Genomic DNA, 21,372 nt, shown 5'->3' with positions numbered 1-21,372 from the left:
CACATTCACTGCTCTGCTGCCTTCGGTCATTGTCACAGAAAAGCTATATGCATTATATGAATCCTGAAAAATGATATACAACCAGCACCATATCACTGACTCCCTCAAATTCTTCACACTCCTACACTCCAAGCTCAGCATCCTGCGACTGTAGAAACTACAGCTTTCTCGGTCTCCACCACATATTATAATAACTAAGATGAATTGTGCCACAACTGAATTATATCTGTTGTTGAATCTACATGACATTGTAGTTCCTTATCCATAAAATTTAGTTTGTACATGTCTGACTCACTTCTTTGTGCAACAGCAAGAGTGATGTTGTTCTTTAGAATAATCTCTTTAACCGCGCGTCCGCTACGGTCGCAGGTTCGAATCCTGCCTCGGGCATGGATGTGCATGATGTCCTTAGGTTAGTTAGGTTTAAGTAGTTCTAAGTTCTATGGGAGTGATGACCTCAGCAGTTAAGTCCCATAGTACTCAGAGCCATGTGAACCATTTGAACAATCTCTTTACAGTTCTCAAAATTATGTGCAAACCCTTCAATACTAGTTCGTGTGCTGATAGCACGTTACAGCTTGTGATGCCTCCTATTGGTGCCTATGGATAAGTTCTAGTGTCCGATTCCACTCGTCAGCTTTGAGGAATGACGTCATACCTAAGACAAAGACGCTACATATAGGCAATCTGTGAAAGAAATGGAGCATACTCGAAAACAAACGAATGTAACATACAATAAAATTACAGTCACATTCATGCAGTTATTTACTTAGTCATGAATTATATCCAAACAAACTGAAGATAACGAAAATAATTACATCTACATCCTCATCTACATCTATACTCCGCGAGCCACCTTACGGTGTGTGGCGGAGGGTACTTATTGTACCACTATCTGATCCCCCCTTCCCTGATCCATTCACGAATTGTGCGTGGGAAGAACGACTGCTTGTAAGTCTCCGTATTTGCTCTAATTTCTCGGATCTTTTCGTTGTGATCATTACGCGAGATATATGTGGGCGGTAGTAATATATTGCCCATCTCTTCCCGGAATGTGCTCTCTCGTAATTTCGATAATAAACCTCTCCGTATTGCGTAACGCCTTTCTTGAAGTGTCCGCCACTGGATCTCCGTAACGCTCTCGCGCTGACTAAAGACTTAAAACCAAATTTTCAGGTCTGAAAAGAAGCAGTCTCGTAATTTATGCGAGTAGAAAAGCACAGAAAACCTTCAAATTGCATTGCAGTAAAGCTCATGATGTAGTCACACTATTATAAAATAGCATTACTTTTACTGTTAATTATTGAATCTAACGGGAGAAGCGCAGGAAAGCTGGGGTTTTCGCGGGGAGAAACTAAAATGTAACAGAAAAACGAGAAATGAAATGAATGACAACAAATGACAAACAGTAGCATGAAATGTCGAGAAACTGACACACTAAATTCTAAAAGAAAAGCCAGTACATGACTGACGAGTATCTGCAAAAATAAAGAATATTGGAATCGATAACTAGAATTAACCTATGTAGGTAAATTCCAGTCACAGATTCCAACTGCTCCATGATTCATATGTAAATTATTTCTGCAATTGTATGTTCTGAAACTAATAGCATTTCTACATTTGTAATTGCTCTCTAAAACTACTGCGGTGTATAAGAAAACTTAGGATCAGTAACTAGAACTGACCTAGTTACTGATTCCAAAATTAGTAATTTTTTTCAGTACTTCAGAGAAAAATTACAAGCACAGAAATCATATTAGCCTACATTTTAGTGCACATATGTGCTGAAAAAACAATCTAATTAATGAATCATCAAATGGCTGGAACTGGTAACTAGAATTGACCTATATATGAGGTTAACTCTAGTTACTGATTCCAGCTATTCGATGGTTCATAATTTTGGACATATTTGCAGTAAATTGGTGGACTGTTTTTGTAGGATTGCTAGATTTCTTATTGATCTCAGAACTGCTGCGAAAAACTAATAAATATTGTAGGTACAGCTACAATTTTTTCTCTTTTTCATACTAGTGAAGAGAGTAATAACGTATGTAGAAATCCTGTAACACTTTAGTGCACACATTTGTTGTTGAAACACTCTAAATAATGAACCTTGAAATGGTTGAAATCGGTAACAAGAATTAACCTATATACATCAACTCCAATTACCAATTCTAGTAGTTTTAGACCCTACTTTCTGTCAATTTTCGTTTCTTGTGCACTAGTCCTGTTAGTTTTAATAACTAGTATTAAAAGTTAACACTATTTCATAATACTATGTTTTCATCATGGACTGTACTTTAACAGATTTAAAAGTTCTCTGTGTTTTTCTTACTCGCATAAATTATGATAATAAGTTATTTCAGACATGTATACTTCTCTTTTTCTGTTCTTATTTATTTTTGATATCTTTAATTCTTGTCGGTATAATTTGTGGCTAAGTAATTAAGCAAATGAACTGTGTTTGTAATTTTATCATATGTCACATTCGTTTGTTTACGAATATGATCAGCTGCTTTCAAAAACTGCCCCTATGTAGCATCTCTGCCTTAGGTATGATGTCATTGCTTAAATCCAATGAGCGAATCGGACACTAGAACTGACCTCTGCCTACTAGCACTTCCAAGATCAGTGAAGGTGTAATGTCCTTTTTCTATGCTCAGCCAGTATTCTTCGCCTCATTGACATGTGTGAAAGTGAGGCGACACAACACTATCTGTCATAGTAGTCAATATCTGTTGATCAATAAATTTAAATTCAAATTATTACCATCAGCTAGCTGCCTTGTTTAGGGTTTGCCATCAAAGATGCTCATTAGCAATTACTATATGGCCGACTCGTGTTTCAGAACGAATTAATATCTTTGATTTTGCATGGCACATGTACACCGAATTAATTCCTTCAAAAGTCACAGGGTTCATTTAACACAGTTTATTTGATATGATTCGCTAAGATGGGATGTCATACTTAGGCCCAATAATAAATGTCTATAATTGAAAGTCAAAGAAATTTACTTTTAATTAACTCAGCATCCAGTGGGGCTAACTATTTCACACAGTGGCACATGAACTTACGAGTCACGAATATTCACAACTACAATGCTAAAATCTCGAACACAAAGAGTCCGAGACACTAAAGACTCACAAACCCTAGAGACTAGCAGACGTGATAAACGTTAACAATATGTGCGTTGGGTTTATATCATAGTTATGAAACAAAGGGATGTTAGTTAGAAACTCTTTGAATGAAGCCCCTTGGTACTTTGCATGTAATTCTCCATTCCATTGGCTCTTATTATTCTTTTATTTAATTTTTCTGCTTTAAAACAAGAATTTGTGATTTTGTAAGAAATATGAAAATTGTTGATGGCCAGCGACAACAAATTTTAGTTTAAAAAAAGACCAGATATGTAATGGGGGGTAGGGAGAGTTACAGGCTGAAGGCTGGAATCGACTGAATATTTCTAATCAAAATCAGAATTTTCTTGCCATTTACATATCTCATAACTTCAGTTTCGCAAACACTTTTAATATGTAGACGTTCCAGACTGTGCAACATTAATTTTAATTGGGACTTTTAACCTTTTCATATTTTAAACTATATAGTACCATTTATTAAATGCACAGTAGCTCCATAATTCAAATACCATATAATTTTAATTAATGTTGCCGAATTTTCAAACCTTCTTGCAGGAAAACGGTAATTATTTTCCTTTCCATCTTAATCATCAGAGGCTGCCCCTACAGACTTTTGTTTTGGTTTCTGAACTTCGTTTTTCCTTGGTTTTCGACAATCTGATGTTTTGTGTCCATTCAATCCACAATTACAACATCGAAAAATAAATTGACTAGTGTCTCTGTTATCTGATTTGACATTATTACCAGATTTCGATTTCTGTCCTTATTGTGACAAAAAAACAGTTGATGACTTAATGTGGTTTTTCTTGTCAGTTTATTTCTTCTTTGCCTCTTCATCCTAAAGTCGATTCTTCACGAAATCTAGAGTTAACTATCTGGTGACAATGTTTCTAGCACTGTGACTAGATTACCATAATCCGGTGACACTGTCAACAACGGATGGCAAACAGTGTCGTTTTCTTCTAATCTTACTCCAAACAATCACACCTCTGGAATTAATTTGTCGAACTGCAGGAAATTATCAGTAAGCAAGTGATTTTTTCAGTTAGATCTCATCAAATCAAAAGATTCATGAGAGGTGTACTATTTTATAAATTATTTAATTTATATGCCAATGTATGTAACATTATAGCTCTTGTATGTATATTGTCAGCAGTACTGATGTTTACATTGTTTACAATATCGTTTGTTCTTCTTGTCTATATAATTTGTATTAACTGACTTCTCCTACAGTACAGTACAACCTTTTGTACATAATGTAATTTAACAATAAATCATTATCAGTTGGTAATTAGAAAGTTTTCCAAATTAATAATGTAGCTTTTCATTCTTCTTCAATTGAAAACATTGCACAGCGAAAACTACAGATCAAATAAGGTAGGTTTGTCTTTGGCATACTCTAGATAATTATCTGCAATTGTATCCATTGGCAAAAACTAGTAAAAATTCTTCAGTAGTTGCATGCTACAAAAATTACTAAAAGAGTTATTAAAAATCCAGGAACATGCACATTATGTCAAAAATCAGCCAAAGTACAGGAGAATATCACCACTGAACTGAATGGAGGGGCCAGAAATGACAAGTCACAGGTATAAAAAAGCATTTAATAATCATTTCATAAATGTAGTAGAAAGTATGGGGTTAAGCAGTTCAAGAAAACGAATCACAGCAGTGTACTGAAGAATCAACTCTCATAAAATTCAGTCATATGAATGTATCACAAACTTATTCCAAAACGAGGAAAATTATACATTATATCAAAAATAAAAGACCATATGGGTGTGATGATGTTTACAATGTAATACTAAACGTCTGTTCCTTATAGTAAGCCTAGTCTTACCTGAAATCTGTAATGCATCACTAATTCAAGACATTTTTCCGGGGAGACTGAAATATACCAGCATCAACCCCATATTTAAGAAGGGTGATAGGAGAAATATCAATAGCTATGGACCTGTTTCACTGCTGAAATCATTTTCCAATATTTTTGAGAAGTTCTTGTATTCTAGAATAGCATCTCAGCTGAGCAAGAATAATATCCTCATCAGATGACAGTTTAGATTTCAGAAGAGTTGCTCTACTGAGACTGCCACTTACATGTCCACTTACCAAATTTTGCAAGCATTAAACAACAAAATACTGCTAGATGGTATTTTCTGTGAACTTTCTAAGGCATTTGACTGTGAGAATAGCAGTATTCTCCTAGATACATTGAAGGTTTATGGGAATAATGGTATAGCCAACCAATGGATAATGTAATATCTAAGCAAAAGAATGTCGACAGCTGTACCTACTAATTCATAGAATTTAGTCTGGTGATGTTATTCTGACTGGGAAGAAATGACTATGGGGTTCCCCAAGGCACAATCTTAGGTGCAGTATTGTTCCTCACACATGTAAACGATCTTCACTCTAATACACAACAAGATGAATTAGTTCTTTTTTCAAATGAAACTAGTATTGTAATCAATCCAAGTATACATAAAGAAACAGAACAAATGGTAAACAATGTTCTTAGAAGCATCATTGACTGGTTTTCTGATAATGGTCTCACCCTCAGTATTAGAAGGACACAATCTATTCAGTTCTGTTCATCTACGGGTATTACATAAATGATTAATGTAACACATGGTGAGGAAATAATAAATAGGGTGGAAATTTCATAATTCTTAGATGTCGATACTGATGAGAATTTAAACTAGAAAAAGCACATTTTGTAACTCCTAAAACAATTTTCTTCAACCAGAATTGCAACTAGAATCTCGAGAAGAGACATATCATTAAAATGTTATATTTTACATATTTTCATTCAATAACGTCACAGAATGGAATATTGTTCTGGGTAATTAACCTTTAAGAAAGAAAATCTTCATTGCTCAAAAAGTGCTGTAAGAATAATAAATGGTGCTCACCCACAATCATTTTGTAGATACCTCTTTAAGGAGTTAGGCATTCTGACTACTGCTTCACAGCATATTTATTCCCTCTTGACGTTTCTTGTCAATAATTCTTTGTTGTCAATAATTCACTGCAGTTCTAAGGAAACAATGATGTACATTACTACAATAGCAGAAAGATAACTGACACTTATTATTCCACATTAAGGTTGACTTAAGCACAGAGAGAGGTGCACAAAGCTGCAACTAAAATTTCTCACACTTACCCAGCGATACAAAATGTGTAACAGACAGTAAAGTAAAATTTCAAAAAATATAATAATATATTTATTTTAACCCTCAAATGAGGCAGAATGCTTTGCTTGAACCTAGAGGGCCTCCACGCAAATAATAATAATAATAGTAATAACAAAATATTTTTAAAAATATTATAAATGCTCAGCATGTAGTCATATTTACAGATTAATTACGTTGTGCATGTAAAATGATTCGTTCCACATCATTGCTGTTCATCACGCAAAATGATACATGGAAGATGAAATTAACTAAGTAAATTTTGATAAAATTTATGGCTTCTACATAAGGTCAAGGAACTGTAACACTTGGCAACCACATATCAACGACAGAACAAAAAATGTCACATAGTTGCCATCTGGAAAAAGAATTAATTTGGAAGATCTATACTGCAGCTCCCACGAAAACAAAGCAACATAATAAAATAAAGAAAGAAGATGCAAAAGCACAATGACCGCTAGTATACCATAAGTGGGCTTGGCGAATGCCGGTTAACTTCCGATCTTAGTATATGACGACACCTTTCACCCTACAACTTCAAACCTCTCACCTTGATCTTGATTTCCTGTCCAATCCTGTTCCGTTGCGTTGACGACCTGTGTGAATGCCGTCAGATGAAATGCATTGTGGGTTTTCACGTTTTGTTCTGTTTCGTCAAATGCGAATCGACATTTATTCGTTTATAGTGTTTGTTGTGTGTCTATACTTGTACTACTAATACGTTTCAAGTTCTTGTGTTTCACAGAATGAAATAAATAAAAGGAATTCGAATCATTGCTAATAAATGAGAGGAAATTTCTACCAGCCTCGTTTTGTCGTCAGTGCCAAGCGATTACGATTGCACATACGATATCGATATGGATCTGTCATTTTCTTATATCCAAGATAACAATACCACCGGCAGAATTTGTGTAGGTGTTGCACAAGAAAGTTTGAGTATTTTGTTTACGTTATTTGTAAATTCAATATTTTTGTGTACACGATTATTCCTCACTGTAATAGGAGAAAATTTCTCAGAAAATCGCCGTCGTAAAAAAGTGCGACGTCTGTTTTGTTTTTAGTGAAGTGACAAGTGTGTGTAATGTGGAGTGGCGTCACGTTATAAGTTTTCGTAAGTAGTCGGCAGACAGCCGCAGCAATATTGTGGATTTAATGTTTAGTTAAGCCAAATAAATGTGGTTATCAAACATTTTAGTTGTTTAATAACTTTGCAAGTTTACTGGGTAAAAGTTTGAAGCTGTTTCTTATATCGTGAGTATTCTGCCAGTACAAGGAGGTGCAATTCAGTACCTATCATTCCACAGAATTCAGCGAATCACAGGTGTAACAGTAGCAATTGTTCTAAGACTTTTAAGCTATGCCCTGCCAACATCCAGCCAGTTATATACGCAGAGTATAATACAAAACAGAAAAGTTAATCAAGGCCTCGATCCTTAGAGATCTCTGTGAATAGTTAAGTGTGATTAATTTCTGTTGACAGTTTAACAGCCGATGAGAATCTGCTGATAAAAAATTATTCTTGGTGTGAACTGTCAATCGTGATTCCACCCACAGCACTAAGCTCTGTAGTTAGTTTGTTGGTCTGCTCCTTGCCTGGTAATTTGCATAAGATTTCCACGCATTTAGAACCGAAACGATCAAAGTATTTCATTCATTTGTTGAAAAAACAATTTCCCGTAATTCAACGATTTTTTGTTTGCCAGTCATGGCTATACTGTGGATGGTATGCTTGCAGTGCTGTGAACAGTTGCTTACAGTGTTACAGTACATCACTTCCACTGTATTGAATTATTGAAAAACCTTTTACTTAATATGTTATTTGGACCATGGGTTGACTTCTAATTTCTGTAAATGAATATTACCACACGAAATTATCATAGCAGATGCAGGTAAACCAACTGTAAATCTGTACCTACAGTTAAAGGCACAAAATACTGTACAATAAGCAACTCGTTTTTAAGAACTTTTTCAGCAGCTAGCAGTCGTCTCAAGTCTTCAAAGAAAACTTCTAAGTGCGAATTGAAATTAGTAAAATAAATAAAAATCGGAATATTAAAGATATATTAACAAGTGCTGTGCATCAGTTCAGCACTTGGGTACAGAGACATGCGCCTTTGCCGACAAGTGTACGTTGTTCCAAGATTATCGGAGTTCTTAGGCTGTTTTAATGATTAGGCTTTTTCCCGAATGAATGTTTCATACTGCAGTGGAGTAAGCTCATTTCTGAAAACTGTGAAATTAAAACCATGTCCTCAACCTGAACTTGAACTGAGAACATTGCCTTTCATGGGCTGTGTTCTTAGTGGTTGCGCTACCCAGGCACAACTTATGTCCCACCCCCACATGTTTAGTCCTGCCAAACATTGACCACATGAAGCTTTGATTGAAATGTAGTCCTTAGTCAATAAGTATAACCCGAACTCACAAGTGCCTTATTCAGAATTCGCTATAACAGGACAGAACTAATCCTAGAAAGTGGAATTTTACCTTATCCAGAGATGGTGAAGCTATAAGCAGCATTAATTGTTACACATTATTCTTAAACCACAACATTTATTTTGGTTACGTGGACATACTCCTTTATTGTTTTGGTCTTCTGTGGTTTGATGTAGCTCTCCATGCCAGTTTATCCTGGGCTAGCCTCTGCATAACTACTGCAACGTTGATCCTCCTAAAACTGCTTACTGTAGTGAAGCAGCATTGCCTGAGGGGGGACTGGTCCTCCTGTTCTTTCTGTAGCAATTATGGTATGGGTAGAGCTTGCTTCTTCTATACCATCCATGCCTCTGTTGGCTTTCATGAGAACATTTACCTACTATAGTAAGGACATCTTTACAGTTATGATGAAACCAGTCATGAGCAGACATAACAGGATCAATTTATCCACCAATACTGGATGTCAGAATAGTATCTCACCTGGGCAATAATAATATACGCAGCAGATCACAGTTTGGATTTCAGAAGAGTTACTTTGACCCAGGTGACATTTTGCGTTATTTCCCTGTGGTCTGTCCTCTCACTGTTGTATCAAAGCTCCATGTAACTGGTGGCGGGTCGACAGAAGCGTCCGATCCCACGCGTCGGCTTTGACCTGTGACGTAAGGGCGTTGTCGTGTGTGACGTCATGACGGCGCGGAGTTTGGTTTGAGTGTGGCTGTCTCCAGTTCTGTTTTATCTTATTTTATTTACTTTTCTGATCTGTTCATTCTATCTCGTGAGATTTTTTTTTTTTTTTTTAATTTAAAAACACTTATTACTTATTTTAATTATCTGTTTCCTCGAATTTCTGTTTTAGTTTATTATATTTATCTTTCTGATCTGTTCGTTCTATCCCGTGAAATTTTTTTTTAAAAAGACAAAAAACACTAATCAGCTACTGAAGCATCTTTATCTTCTATGGGTTGCAGGGGTTACAACCCCTGGGGAGGTGGGTGGGTATTCATGGCTGTCTTCACTTACACATTGTAGCTACGCAAGGCGTCTAAATTTGTTTATATTTAGTTTGCCCCCTACCCAAAACACCCCATTTCCCGCGCTTGTCCCGTTAGTGTCATTAGGCTTCTTGTGGAAAGTGTGTGTGTTTTTGTTTCCGCCATATTTGTGACGTCATGGGTCAAAGCAGACGGGTGGGATCAGACGCTTCTGTATTTCCCTGGTGGCTGCTAGGAGGGGACGGTAAGCTGCTGTTGCTGATTGGCTCTGAGCACTATGGGACTTAACATCTATGGTGCAGTTGCTGAAGCCAGCTATTCAGCTATGGCATCACTGTGATTTGCCTCCAAACAGTAAAATGTCTATTAACACGTATCTTCATACTCAGGTGAAAGAGCACTGTAGGTTTATTGAAGTTACATTTGCCAGTGAGAGTGAAATATGTCTTTTGGGATACATCACTATTTACCAAATTGAGTAGTCACTGGGGCAGTGGAGATACCCATTGAATAGGAAATAAACTGCTTGCCTTTAGGACATCTGTCAGGTTATATCCCATATTGGATTTTTCAGTGAATAAGATCCACATTGAAAATGATCACGTGTCTTGATGGTGACGCTTTAATCCAGAAAAGTAAAACCCCATAACATTTCGTTTCCTGGCCACCCTGTGCCCAGAGAGTGAAGCAGGGAGAGATTCAAAAGCAGTTCATCCAGTATTTGTTGTGTTCTGAAACTGCTTGGGAATTATTCACAATAACAGACCCCTATTCTTTGTTGATAAATTCAGGAAAGTAGAAGTAGTAGAGAAAATGAGAAATGGACCCCTTTTGTGTGAGATAATGAATGCCACTTCATCACATTCTTTGCTGTGACATACAACTGCATCCGTTATTTTCCATGAAAGATTAAATATGACGCAGAGTCTTATCCTTTGCTAAGGTCCTGTGTAACAAACTGTTGTAGAATTACATGCTAATTTAGAATGGCAGATATTGAGTTAATTGTCCACACTCTGAAGGGTGATAAAGAAAATGGAGTAGATACTGGGGCCTTTTTATTGACTTACAAAAGAAATATATTTAATGATGTGACATTAAACTGTATGCTGCCCTAACCAATTCCTCTCAGTGCACCTGTGCATGATCTTTCTTGTGATGACTGTGGAAGACCAGTTTAATGCTGAAAAACACCGGATGTATGCAAACAAAGGCAGTGCTTTTCTCATTCACTAATATGTCCTGTACTTAAAAAAAGATTAAAGAATATAAAACACTCTTATCAATATTATGTTATGACACTATGAAAAAGTATGAGTAATTACATCTTTCAGTACATTTTGCAATACTGTAGCAGAACTTATGTCTGAAATAAAGACACTAGACTTCAGACTTTCCCAACACATCGCCCCAGTCATGCTGTTAAACATTCCACTTGAACCAGGCCACTCTGCTCCATTTCTTTGATGCAGTTGGAACTGTGATGGCTTCATCAAGCATCAACTGTGTGTCATATGTAATTCAATTTGAAATGTGTTGCACACTGTCATTGTCTCACTGCGCTCAGACGACTGTTGCCTATCTACCATAAAGTATGTGTTCCTAAACAAGAAATGGTTTTTGGACAACCAACAACCTACACTCAGAAACTGTTATTACAAATCCCGTTTCAGGGTTGATAGAGGGTAAGTAGGGTATTGCACACTTATGCACTCAGAACCCTTCAGAAAGCGAATGTCTTCTTTAGAAGCAGTGCCCATTCCAAGTAGGACTACTATTGTCATTACCTTAAGCACTCTATACCTCCTGCCATATATGAACTCTGTTTTATATTACCACTGAACAACATATAGCACAATTATTGCAATAAGTGCATCACAAAACCACTCCATAGAAGGTAATCGACAACAGAATGCAAAGTATGGTGAGATCAAATGCCAAACATGGTACAGGTCCATAATCATAGCTTTTGAAGAATGTTTGCTAAGAAAAGCATTTCCACTGCACACGATTAGGTACTTGTCTGTTGCAGAGTCACTACATGCAATGTCGTGAGCCATCCCGGAGACGAGGGGATTAGCACATGTGGCAATTCTCCTGGGAGGGACAGTCACGTGAGACACCGCCTGGGGTGTATGACATTGGACAGTCTCATAGCTAGTGATATTGATGCAACATATTATATCTTGTTCCCTTCAAATTGTTACATCAGATCAGTAATTGCTCGGCTCGCACCAGTGCTGGTGTGGGGGAATCTCAGTGTCAGTTGACATAGGTGCTTCAGTAGATGGTGCCATCTCTGCATCTGTGGTTACCAGAGGCTATGAGGTATCTGGGACCAGTGCATCTAGATGTACTGAGGTCAATCTGCAGTCGCAGAATGACAGTGAAGACAAACGTGAAGAGGATATAATATCAGACTGGCAACAGTGAAAAACACTTTTTTGAAAAAGACAAATTTGTTGACATCTAAAACAATTTGTTAGGGAGTCTTTTCCGAAAGTTTTTTCTGTAATGAAAGGTGAAAAATAAACTGTGCAGGTAAGGAGAGAATAGACCCTTTGTAACATTATGGAAGAATGCCGAAAATTGGATTGGTACCTAGTAACTAATGACTAGTGTTCAGGGGTCATCAAATGGTTAATCTGGTAATAGAGAATGTGTGAGGGAAGAATTGTAGAGGGAGACCAAGTTTCTTTTTATACATTTCAGTCACAGATCAGCATGTGCGTTCACGCACGCACGCGCATGCGCGCGCGCACACACACACACACACACACACACACACACACACACACACACACACACACTGCTAATCACTCTGAAGTGCACAGAGTCACTTCTCACGGTTTTTTCCTGGTCCAGTCATGTCTGCACTGTAGGAAGAGTGACTGCATTAAAGCGTCTGTGTGTGCGCTATAATTTTGTGTTCACAGTTCCTTCATGAGTTATATGTAGGGCTATGAAGAATATCTATATTATTGTTTATTTATTTAAGGCGCCTCATTACATTATAATATTAAGTGTGGTGAATATTTGTAAATTTTTCACTTAACGTTGGTCCTAGAAAATTTGTAAGCAAGCTTTCATAAGATAAGTGGAACCTATCTTAAAGAGCCGCCCATTCAGGTCTTTCAACATTTCCGTGACACTCTCTCCTGTGTGTATACATCCAGTATTCCCTGTTGTGTCTATACGGTACGCGTCCCACACACTTGAGCAATATTTGTAAGTGAGATTCAGAAGTGATTTGTAGGTGGTCTCCTTTGTAGATTAGGCACATTTTCCCAGTATCCCGCCAGTGAACCAAAGTCTGATACCTGTCTTACCAAAAGTTGAGTCTGTAGAATTATTCTTTTTCATATCCCAGTGAACTGTGGCTCCAGCTGCCAGAGACTGTGGTCATGTGTATGAGCTTCATTTGCACGAGTGTATGTGTATGTTGTCTAATTTTGACAAGGGCCTTGTTGGCTGAAAGCTGATTGTATGACAGTCGTTTTGTTGTGCCGTTCTGTGACTCAGCATCTCTGCTATATGGTTGTAGCAACTGTCCTTTTCATTATTTTGTTACATTCCGTCCTGGATTTTGCATTGTTTGAATTGTTAATACCCAAGTATTTGTATGAGTTAGCTGAAATTAATTGTGAATCATTGATGTTGTAGTCATAAGATACTATGTTTTTCTCATTTTGTGAAGTGGACAGTTTTATGTTGGCATACATTGATAGCAAGTTGCCTGTCTTTGCACAACTTTCAGATCTTATCAAGATCTGATTGAATATTTTGCCGGGTTTTTTAAGACAGTGCCTCATCATAGACAACTACTTTATCTGTGAAAATTCTGAGGTAACTATTAATATTGTAATATGTGACAGAAACAGCAACGGTCTCAGAACACTTCCCTGAGAAACACCGGAAGTTACTTCTCATGTCAACAACAGATTCCCTCAGAGATAATGTCTACGAAGAAACTGTCAACTTGGTCACAAATTTTGTTTTATATGCCATGTAATCGTACTTTGGTTAATAGGTGTTGGGGTGGTACCGAATTAATGCTTTACAGAAGTCAAGGGGAATAGCAAAATAATAAGAAACTAAATTACAAATCAAATAACTTCTGTTCACAATTCTCGAATACATTACACAGTAACTTGCATAAGTGTTCAAGTACATACTGTTGTTTATGGAAGTTTATTTTGTCTGTAATTTTATTTCCTAGTGTTTTATTATTCCCTTTTCTTTCTTTTTAACAGATCATCTGATGGTGATTCTGTTATAAATCAAACCTGGTAATGCCACTTGTGTGAAATGAGGCTGAAATACAAAACATTTGCTACAGAGTCACTGTTTTTCCCTAAGGCAGTATACCTGGTCTGTGTAAGACTGAGGGTTGACTAAAGTAGCAGGTTCAGTTGGTTCTAGGTTGTTATTGGTGAATGTATATGCAGTGACCTAGTAAGTGGATTTTTTCCTCTCGTTATGCTCACAAAACTTTATTACATTATTCTTATAAATAAGAACACATTTTCAGAAGGTGAGCCTATACAGAGATTCTACGATTGCATGCAATTTTCGTCAATAATATCCAGTTGGTAACACTGCTGAGTGACAGTAAAACAAGCAACAATCTGAATGAATGCCTTAGTTATGACTACCTCCCAAGGTGCAGGCTGCTCCATGGCATAAAGTCACATCTGGTACCAAGAGTGCCTGTTCAAAATAATGTACTCAGTAGTCTGAAATAACCTTACGAGGTAGCAGTGTGTCAAAGAATTGCCATATCCGTCTCCCCCTTGACAAATTCAAAAAGTTGGTGGCTTTATCACTGAGGCTTTAAGGAAGTGTGGTTGTATGTGAAAACTGCAATGGATCTCTGCAGAAAACTTGACTTACGGGGGTACCTGGTGTGATGTCTGGCTACAACTAGCTGTGGTGGTCTCAGGTGGAGTGTTGGTTTTGTCTCCTTCCTCTGATGAAAACATGATTTCTCTCCCTTCTGCTGTTGGCACAGCTCTGCATTACCTGCTCTGAGCAGTCACTCTTTGGTTAAGTGTAGGCCAGCCAATATTCCTGCTTCTGCCTCTGTAGGTGCACTTTTGGTGACAATATGCCTGGAACATCAATGAAGGATGGTGATAGTGCCCTCAAAATGCCCCTGAGCTGCATCTCAGTGTCAGATAGCTCAAAAAGAGCCCAATGGGGTAGATTCACCTTAAGAGACAGGGCTCATGCTGTTATTAAAATGGGGTGAAAGAGACTGGAGGTCATCAAGAGATTAGTAACAGCTGTAACACACTCAGTTGGATAACAATGGTGGCAGCAGTATTGAAGAATGCTGGACCTCAGACTGTGCTGCTGCTATTACTTGTCTGATCATTGCAGATATTGTTGATCATTACGTCTAGACAGCTAAGCGTCTTCAGCAACAAATGCAGACATTCAGCAGCACACAGTGCAGCCATCATTGCCATTGACTGCTCTGGTCTGCATTCAAATACTCATACTCAGACAGTTACCTACAAATGATGCAGCAGTTTGGCTCAGCATACGTAGGGATCTGCTGTGTTGAGCTTGACAGGTCCAGGATGATGTAAATAGAGGATTTCGGTGGGTCTTCTACTAGCAATCAGTGCCACCTCCTGCTCAGGAATATATCTGACACAGCTTCTATTGATCAATCCAGTGCGCTAAATGTTGTTTGTAAAAGTGCTGTCCCACCATTTTGCTACCCTGTTGAATTGATGATAGGAAAGTTACTTAACATAACACTGTGTAAAGCCTTTCTTGCATATTGTCCTGCAGGGGCTACATGTATGTCAACATTTGTATTCGATCAGCCACTGTGTAGTATCCTTTACATGACACATTGCATACCACCATCACTTCACCGCCCTCCTGTTGCAATATGTGAATGGTGTGCACTGAACAAATGTTTTTTTTTGCTCTTATTAAGATTTATTTGGAAGCAAGTAATATGTTGTTTCATTCTTTGTAGAAGCAGTCTCCAAAATGAAATAAGGAGCCTTTCTGTGATGCATCACCTTTCTCGCAGAATCTTCCACTGGAGTTGTATAAGTATCTCCACAATCAGAAACTTTTCAGGGGTTTGTTGAACTTCATAGTTCTTTTGAGAGCAACCCTCCATTCACCTTTCCTTGTGCGTCAGTGGAAATTTAAAAATGTGTGGCGGATGAGGATAGGAATCTGGATCCCTGCTTTTTGCAGGCAGAGCACTGTCATCTTTGTCATATAAAAATCATTTCCTCGGAGGTTCATGTCTTTTGTGCCCCTCAGGGACTCTGCATTGATTTGCTGGGTAAAAATAATGAGCTTGGAAATCCCGGGTTTCTGAGCTGAGGAGTGGCAAGCGGCACCACTTCTCTGGCACCATAAGTTCTGGACATGCTTAGCAACCACCATGTGGTGCTGCTTTGGAACATTGTGTTGCACAGGGATCTTGGCTGGCCCATCTGGATTGCAAAGATGGTAAAACCTCTGTTTAAGAAAAAACCTCAGTCTCAATGTGTGCGGTACGCCAATGAGATGCATGGATGTTGAGGGGATCAGTCATTAGATAACCTCTAGGGATCATGCAACACCTCAGCTGTATAAGGCTTACCTAGGCACGTGGGGCTCTGTCTGTGTGAACTTGTACTTCCTAGCTGCTCGTGGGACTGAGATGGAACCCTCGAAATTATCACCTTCACCTCCAGTGGAAAGAGTCGGCCACTAGTAGGTACTAATATTCAGTCAAATAAGAGGGCTTGTTTAGCCAGTCCTCTAGACTTGGGGATTACACAGTCTTTCAGTCACAGGTAACAGAACACATGCTGATGGCCAGAACCTGTTTCTTGTAGTTAAACAGAAAGACAGCATATTTGAGAATGTTTCACCATTCTATGTGCAAAAAGCTTTAGAGGACATCACTGGAACTTTAAAATCTGCCAAGCACTTGTGAAACAGGATGCTGTTGGTAGGAACTTCTATTTCCCAACAAGTGAAGAACACCCGGGAAGCTCAGTCCCTTCAGGAGTATTCAGTAGAAAGTAAATTTCACAACATCTTGAACCTCAGCAAAGGTGTTGTGACTTGCAGCTATGTGATGGCATTCCCCGAGAAGAACTGAAAGCTGAGTGGTTCCAGTAAAGCATTGTTGACATGCAAAGCATTATGAAAAGAATGGATGGTGATCTTGCAAAATCAGACTCTTTTATACTTACATTTAACATCACCGAACTTCCAGAGCATGTCAAGGCAGGTTTCCTTTGCCCAACCATAAGGTCTTATCTCCCAAACAAAATGCGTTGTTTTAAATGCCAGCACTTTTGGCACACTACTCTTGTAAGGAAGAAGCCACTTGTTGGAAATGTGGAAAGCCTCCCATAATAGAATTGGTTGTTCCTCGCCTCCAAAGTGTGTTAACTGCTCCATTGCTCACCTTGTCTGGAGTAGGGACTGCTGTATATTCCTTGAACAACGGAAGATCCAGGAGATAAAAATGACAAAACACATACCATACAGTGAAGCCAAAAGGATATACAAGGCCATGCACTTGCCCACATTCACTGCCTCCTTTGCTTCTGTTGTCAAACAACCAGTCCTGAAAACCGATGCTGCTACACAAATGGAGGTTGCTAGTGTCAGCACTAGTACCTGTGTTTGTCAGTGCACTTGTGCTGCTGCAGTTATTTTTAAGCCTGACCCTCACCACAGAACTTCTGAAAAGGCTGTGGTTGCCGATGTTGTAGAATTCCCTGCCCCTCCAAAGATCCAGTCTTGTTCGCCATCCAGCGCTGCCACTACCACTTCTGCGGTTGTGGCTCCAAAGCTTCTTCAGACAAAAAAAATCAAAGTTAAGGCGAAGATCATCCACTGACAGAAATGGGAAGTACATAGTTCGACAAGGTTGACATCACCCTCTCTGATGTCTCGCTTGAATCTTCTTCATAGGCTGTAGGCCTTGATGTTGGATTGGGGCAATCATCTCACCCCAAAACTGAGCCTCCACTCATTGTGGGCTCACCTCTCCAGCAGAAAGTCAGGAGGAAAGTGCTACCCCCGTAGTAGATGTCCCCCATCCTACAGTGGAACATTAGTGGGTTCCTGAGACATGTGGAGGAACTGAAACACCCAGCACAGGAATGCCCCTGTGCTTGTGTTTGCAGGAAACACATTTTAAAGTGTCTGACACCCCTGCACTATGGGGCTCTATACTCTGTTACAAGGATGACCTGACTGAGGAAACAACTAAGAAAGGGGCCGCTGCATTTGTCAATAAAGCACACCACTCCTCTGCTCTTCCCCTGGCTACTGACCTGCAAGCAGTTGCCGTTGAAATTCATGTGTATGGACCAGCTCCCCCAACAATTACTCCTACTGGGGATTTCAATGCCCATCATGTCTTTTGGGCTTGACCTCTACTTGCCCTCAAGGTCTGGTTTTGAGGAGTCTCCTGACGTCTCACGAGCTAGCTGCACATCCTCAACATAGCTCCTCCCACTCATTTCTGGGCTGCTACAAGGTCATTCTCAGCATCAACTTCTCTTTCTGTTATCTAGCCCTCATTGACTATGTTCAGTGGGAAGTCACTGATGACTTTCATTCCACTGACCACTTCCCACTTCGCATTCACTTCCTGGATGGAGCATTACGTGAAGAGAGACCACCAATACAATTGGTCAACTAGGATAACTGGATGCTCTTCAGCCAGTGGGCTGTGTCTGAACACTGCGACTGTGTCCAGGAATGGGTGGATCATCATGCCACAGACTTACCCGTATCAAAGTTCTAGGGTCATCTTAAGAGGCAACCTGTACCTTGGTGGATGGTGAGTGCTCCTCAGCAATCTGGGATGGACATGTGGCTCTTTGACAGTTTAAGTACCACGCAACATTTTTGGGTTGCAAGAGACAGGGCTCAATGCATAGTTAAGGAGAGCAAGAAAAGCTCATGACAAGTGTGTCTGGACTCCATTTACCATTCCACTTGTTCTACAAAAGTATGGGAAGACATCAGGTGGATTTCTGGTAAATACAGTTGCTTACCAATAGCACCACTACTGAATCAGGGGTATCTCCAAACAATGCCCAGAGACAACGCTCAGATGATGGCAGAGCATTTTGAAAAAAAAATTGCCAGTTACAGCCAGAATCCAGTGTTTCACCATTACAGTGCAACTGTAGAGAGGGGCAAGTTGGACTTCAGATCCAACAGCTCTGAGTCTTACAACTACACTTTCTTCACGTGAGAGCTAGAATTGGCTCTGTCTGAGACTTGTGATACTGCACCCAGTCATGAACATATCCACTATTGGATGCTTCGATATTTGCCTACAGCATCAAAGGAAATCGTACTTGAATGTTTTAATTTAATACGGCAGACATGCCACTTCTCCAGCTCATGAAGAGAGGCAATTTTGGATACCTCTCCTCAAACCAAGAAAGGGCTGTACATGTTCTAGTAGTTACCGGAGTATCACCTTAACGAGCTGTGTGGGAAAGACCCTGGTCCAAATGGTTAACCACTGTCTGGTCTGCTTATTAGAAGACCAGACAACTCCTTAGTGCTCTCAGTGTGGATTCCATAGATTTCGGTCCATTGTCGACAACCTGTCCCTGCTAGAGGCGACTATTGAGCAGCATTTCCTATGTAAACATCACTGTCTCAGCATATTCTTTGATGTCAGTAAGGCATACGATACTGCTTATAGACACAGTATTCTCGTGCAACTCCATAAGTGGGGCTTTCGTGGCCACCTCCCCTTCTTCCCTTCTTCGTATGGTCTTTTCTGTTTCAACAGTTTTTTACGTCCCAAGTTGGTGACATGCTGTCAGATCGTTTTGAGCACGAGAACAGTGTCTTTCAGAGCAGTGTTTTAAATGTCACTTGCTGTCCCATAGCCATTAACAATTTCGTTTCTACTGTAAGGAGTCACATACAATGCTCCTTATTTGGGGATGATTTTGCTGCTTTTTGTTCGTCCTCCACTGTTGCAATAGTGTCTCATCAGTTGCAACTTACTGTGCGGAGGTTGGAGGAGTGGGCTGCAAAGACAAGTTTTCAGTTTTCTGCAGATAAGTGTGTAAATGTTCTTTTCAATCATTCTTGCCATATTTTTAATTTACCTGACTTGCATTTGAGGGATACCGTTCTACATTTCAGACTCATTGAGGTTTCCGGGCCTTAATTTTTTACTCTGAACTGTCACGATTACCATACCTGAGAGACCTGAAAGCCAGAACCAAGAAAGCATTGAATATATTAAAGTGGCTTAGCCACAGATCTTCAGGAACACAGCTGTTCCAATTTTTTAGGGCTTTCATGCATTTGTATCTAGACCCTGGGTGCACAGTACACAGGCCAGCGAGGCCTTTCTACCGAAGATTATTGACGCAATCTGCCATGAGAGGATTAGGCTGGATACAGATGTGTACAGGACCAGCCCCATCAGTTTGTGTGTTGAGGATGGGGAACCACCATTCACCATCTGGCGGCAGCTCCTCATGGCGCGTGAGGCATGTAAGTTCCCCACAGCACCGACTTCACCTGCATACCATACTATTGCTTGTCCACCTGTGGAACACCTTTTCTCTAATTGTCCATGGGCAACAATGTGATTTGGGATCTGTGTGCAGCATATGCAGGAGTCACTTGGTGTGAAACACGTACAACCCCAAATCCAGGGTTTTAACTGCCTGTCACCATGGTGACTGCAGAGGCCCTGAGTAGTTTTAGATTTGATGCAGTACAGGAGGGATTTCACTACTGCATATGTTTTTAATTCATTATTTTATGACATTTTAACTAAATATCACTATTCTACAGGTGTCTTTACAAATGTGTTGAAACTGTCTTTGACACAGAATTATATGTGACCTTGCGTGCACTAGAGGAGCTGAGATGTCATTCAAGTGCTAAAGCAACACTTGTACACAGCAGATAAAATAGTCCTGAATATCCAGGACACCCTCCTCCAACTACAATGGGTGGAAAAGGAGGTGTTTTTTGCTGGGTATCTTGGCATATGCGTATTGTGGGAAACAAAAGGGCAGATGTAGCAGCCAAGGATCTGTGTCATGATTCTCAGTTATTTAATTGTGCCATCCCCCTGCATGCTATTGCCTAGTTGTTAAGATACAGACTCAGACGTCAGTGGGAAGACAAATGGCTGGAAGTGACTGATAATAAGCTGCATCCAGTAACGCCCACTATGCGGCTGTGGCATACATCTTTCCAGACACGAAGATGTGATGAGATCTTCCTCACTTGTCTTCACATAGGCCACAATCCTCAGACACACGGCTTCTTGCTCTGGCACGACAACCCTCCAATGTGTGGTGCTTATGGCGTACAGGCCTATATGTGCCACACTTTGTCTAGTGTGTGTTTTATTTTTGGACCAGAGGGCAGTAGCAGTTTTACCGGCAGATGTGCACCCTCTTTTAAGTGGCTTCGAAAGTGTGTGTTTTATTTTGGGACAGAGGGCAGTAGCAGTTTTACCGGCAGATGTGCACCCTCTTTTAAGTGGCTTTGAAACAGACGTGATAATAGTCCAACTTTTTTCCAAAAAATTTAGAGTGATGTTCTTAATATGTTAACAGGGTGACTGGCACA

At 39.4% G+C, this 21,372-nt stretch overlaps 1 protein-coding gene across 1 annotated transcript in view; it reads left to right on the top strand.

Moving 5' to 3' along the window:
• Positions 1 to 7,223: 7,223 nt before the first annotated feature.
• The window catches only part of LOC124804966 (E3 ubiquitin-protein ligase SHPRH), a 266,474-nt gene continuing 252,325 nt past the window's right edge, over positions 7,224 to 21,372 (top strand). The window contains exon 1 of the mRNA XM_047265357.1: positions 7,224 to 7,239. The gene's annotated coding sequence lies outside the window, so the exon portion shown is untranslated. The remainder of the gene's footprint in view (positions 7,240 to 21,372) is intronic.

The sequence above is a fragment of the Schistocerca piceifrons genome, chromosome 7, assembly GCF_021461385.2.
Source record: "Schistocerca piceifrons isolate TAMUIC-IGC-003096 chromosome 7, iqSchPice1.1, whole genome shotgun sequence".
NCBI classification, from domain to species: Eukaryota; Metazoa; Arthropoda; class Insecta; order Orthoptera; family Acrididae; genus Schistocerca; species Schistocerca piceifrons.
The sequence above is the reverse complement of the archived record's forward strand: the minus strand, read 5'-3'. Positions and strand labels throughout refer to the sequence as shown.